At 39.4% G+C, this 4,524-nt stretch overlaps 1 protein-coding gene across 1 annotated transcript in view; it reads right to left on the reverse strand.

Moving 5' to 3' along the window:
- The window catches only part of LOC111747016 (LHFPL tetraspan subfamily member 3 protein-like), a 390,070-nt gene that overhangs the window by 199,374 nt on the left and 186,172 nt on the right, over positions 1-4,524 (reverse strand). The window lies entirely within an intron of this gene.

Raw genomic sequence — 4,524 nt, forward strand, 5'->3', positions numbered from 1 at the left:
CAAATGTAAAATAATAAGCTCCCCAGCTCCCAGTCCCGAGATAATGGGCATGTGTAGGCAGATTACAAGCAACAAAACCAAACCTCCACCCAGCAAACAAACCCTTACCAGTCTTATTAAAAATATTCATCGAGGTACCAGATGAATAAATTACATTTGAATATGTGGAAGGAGTAATCTCTAGATCTTAATGAGGCCTCCATTATGACAGAGTTGCAGGAACAAAGGGAGACAGCTGGGCAAGGGGGTTAGGGCTTGGGCTCTGTGCCACACAAATCATGACATATAATAAGCACTATATATATATGTGATTGCCAAGTAAAATCGAAGCTCTAAAAATAACAGTTGATATGTGTCAGACGTTGTGACAGACAGTTTACATGCATTATTTTATCTTGTTTTCACAGAATATCCATGAGGCAGGTTCTATTAACATCCTTACGCACGAGGATGCTGAGACTTAGGTTTACCCAAGTTTTCAGAGCCAGTAGGCGGCACAAATCAATTTCTCAGTGCTTGTAGAGAGATATGTGTCCAAAAAAGGCAGCAGTGGAGAGGTGATTATTAGCTATTATTAAATGAAACTTGAATATACCCACTGATTTCTAATTATAATAATTCAAACTGATGAGATGTTGTTTATTTCCCCTCTCTGTGCCTCAGCATCCTCATCAGTAAAATGAAGGTGCTGAGAGAAGCCACTGGTCCTCAATATTGGCTGCACATTAGAACCTCCTATGGAGTTTTTATACCTGGATCCACCTCATGCCAACTGAATTAGACTCTCTGGGGCGGGGTCCAAGCACTGGAATATTTTTTAAAGCTCCCTAGGTGATTGTAAAGAACCAGGTGACTTCTCACTTTAAATGTCCTCACTCTGTGATTGTATTTCAATATTTTTTAGATGAGAGGAGAGAGTTGGGGTCATTATCACCCTAACATTTGAAGAGTTATTGAGCCCACTATTAAGACTTTTCTTTAGGCTGAACCACCCTTTCCTCCCCCTCAAAAATAGTCACTCATGCTTTTAGAAGATTTTCCTGAAAAAAATTTGAGATAGCTTCATCTGCTACCATGTAATGATCTATATAGCATCTTTGGGCCTCACTTACCAAGGTCAGAAAAAAGTTTTTCTTTTTTTCTTTTTAAATGTGTAAACTTGAAAGAAAGCTCCCAGAGACCAGAAAACTGTGTTTTTCCTACTTGGACTTTGGCACCAAAAAGCCAGCCTCTGGTGAGGCACTATCAGGCTAGCAGACACAGGTTGCTCATGTGACTTCTAGGCTTGCCACCTTCTCTGGGAAAAGGGACAGTTGTTTATAGTCTCTTAGGAAGCTGTCCCCTTATGAGGGCATTGAGTTAGAGCCTTCCTTTTGGTGAGTGCTGCAGCTTCACCTGCTGCCTAATGGGCTGTATCCAGCCCCTGCCTGGACTTCTCTCCAGTGACCAGTCGGTCTAGTGGCTCTGTCAGAACATGTGCTGGGGTGGCTGACACTAACACCACAGCTGCTTTTCTCCCTGGTTGAATTCTGCCCTCCAGATCTCTTGACAACATCGTCACTCTCACTTTTGTGGGATTTGACAGCACATCGACTTGCAGACAGCATCGTATGGTATTTGCCAGGATTCATGTTTCACTTCCTCATTATTCCAGGCACATCATCAAAGGTGACATGGTCAAGTTAAGTTAGGGAAATGATAGCTACTCAGGCCAAACTGATTTTTCTGCCCATCAAATTTGAGGCCCAGATTATTACTGGGCAGTAAACTAGAAAGAAAAAATCCGTAAAATGCATAAACACAGCACTTGCTGATTATGAGCTGGCCAGTTGACTGTAAAGATGTGGTTCAAGAGCGATAAAGTTGACGAATACAAATGACTTTTCCCCAGAACAGTTTCTGGAGTTTAGATTTTAAATAGCCTGATCTAATATGAATGTCTTAGCAACATGAGAAAAACCTCCATCTCTCTTGTCAATCTTCCTTGTCCTTACGCCGCACATACCTACTATATTTTTTGTTTCTTCGTAGTTATGTTCTTTGTTTAATACTAATTTTTTTACAAGCTGATTTTTTAAAGCCTCCCAGCAGATGAAATCTTGTATGTCAAATTATTATTGCGATGCAATCTTTGCTTATTATAGCATAGCATCTTTCACTTGTTCTGGAGTAAGTCGGCTGTCACAGAATGGCATTCATTCATTTTATAAAGAGGTGGCACCAACTAAATGCCCTCATGAAGCCACGAATGTCAGAACAGGATTGGATCTCAGAAATATAACCTAGAACTTATAACACTAAATGTCTTCCCCAAAGTTTCTTGGCACAAGCCCTGTGCCACTAATTTTTGAATCCCTGGTGCCTATCAATAGGTTTGGCATGCTTTAGACACAAAAGAAACGTTTGGTAAGTTGAATACTGTAGCTTTACCCTTTGCTTACTGCACAGTTAAGTGCACACTACATTTTTGTAGCTGTTGAAATAAGGCCTAAAGAAGTGCAGTGATTTGCCTAAAGCATCGATTGTTTTAATATGCCACTCCTTGGTTCTTTTAAAATATGTTTATCTATGTAAAATGTGCAGGTAAATTTATTTCCTTTGCAATCAGTGAAGTAAGAGACGAACTGCTTCATGTACAGAAGACATACTAAATAGGAAGATGAGTTAAATATTTACACATTTTCCATGAAATTGATTCAATAAAATTGATAATAAGTGCTCAAATTTAGTAAGCACTTATTATTATGTCCTAGGAACTATGTAACAGTGGAGATAATAGAAAAGACATAGTCCTTGTTCTCAAGAAACTTAGAGCAAAAAAGAAATTTGTAGCTTTTCGGGGGGTCATATTTTGTGAAGCACCAACAGAGGTAACACATATTTCTGCAAACTTAACCTCAACACTTATTTATCACAGCAGTATTTTGCTTGTACTGTGTTCTCACTCACCCTGCCAGATATTAAGAACAATTATGTTTCCTTTTGCAAGGGGCAAGTGAAGTGACAGATTATAGTTTTATTGTGTTCTTTGAACTCACAACGAAATCACTAAACATGTAGCATGAATGTAATGATGCACTCTGCCAAAAAAGTTCTATGAATGTTAAAAAACAAATCTGAGTAGGGAAGCTGAAGTCTATGAAGATTTAACTAAAATTAAAATCAAGAACACTAAGGTTTCACTTAGTATCTGTATTCTATCCATAGGGCACATGGAAAAGAACTAGAGACCCCAGGATGGGTAAGAGAGAAGCTAGAGGGGTTCATTGTTGAGAAACTAACTAGATACATGCAGAAGATAAACATCTTTGGGTAACATACGTGGAAGAAAAAAATTCATAGGTATATTCGTTTAAATGTGTAGAGGAAAAGGCTAGAAATGACGGATTTGCCCAGAAATAAAAGCAGTTTACATTAATGAGCAAGTCTGTATTACATACTAAAATAAAAGCAGTAAATTTCAAAAGGCATAACTGATCACTAATTAACTTCATATACTGTGGTGTCTACCAAAGCTACCCAGAGTGCAGAGATTTGAAATTAGACTCAGTCTCATAATAGAAGAAAGAACTGGCCACAGATCAATAACGTTTAGAAAGAAATACAATCCATTAATCTCATGGTGGTCATGAAACTTCCTGTTTTCATTTCTTACGATGATCCTGTTAAAAGAGAGAAGGCGAGAAGTGGAGGGAGTAGGGAGTGAAGCTAGTAGGTTTTCACCTAACTATAAGGCGTCATTTAAAGTTGTGCTGGAATTTTGACTGAAAGCTTACTGGTAGGGCTAAATTTTGAGCATCATGACTTTGTTGTAAAAGGTTTCTCTTTTATTTTTTATTCCCTTTTCCTTCCTTTCTTCTAACTGGTTTTTGATATTTACCCAGAGAGCCTTTCTCAGGGACTGAAAATATCATTGAAATGTCAAAATTATTTTGGCCATTGGAATAGAGTGAATAATAGAGCATGTAGCAGCCATTCAAAGTCAGCACTGCCTTTGCCCTCGGATTCCTAAAGTACTTCTGACTAGAAGTCCACTAATTGGCGAAGACTGAGAGGAGGGTACTGACTCTGAGGTTATCATTTGAGGTTAGATACAGGTCAAGGGGCCCTCCCTCTTTGAGTGCAGCATGGTACATTTATGATCTTAGCATGTATTTGTTAAATGGGCCAGAGTCAGTCTCAGAAGTTCAGATGTTCTCCAGGCTACTTCTAGGCTTGGAAGGTAAACTGAAGGAGATCATCTCCAGCAACACATCCACGAGTGACTCCTGAAAAGTTCTCTTCTTTCCACCACACCTTTGTATGTCTTCTCCCTCTGCCTCCTCCCCACTGGGCGTGTCCTTCTTCCCTGGCTCCTTGAGTGGGTAGTGGACAGAACTGACAACATGGGTGTCTCCAGATGCCCAGCAAAGCATGGAAACTATACCACCTGGCGAATGTGTAAGTTTAACCATTACAGACACTATACCTGTTTCTAAATACGTCAATAGCTTAAGGCACAAGAGGGAGTAGCAATGGGTTGAC

Source organism: Pteropus vampyrus, unplaced genomic scaffold (assembly GCF_000151845.1).
Source record: "Pteropus vampyrus isolate Shadow unplaced genomic scaffold, Pvam_2.0 Scaffold208, whole genome shotgun sequence".
NCBI classification, from domain to species: Eukaryota; Metazoa; Chordata; class Mammalia; order Chiroptera; family Pteropodidae; genus Pteropus; species Pteropus vampyrus.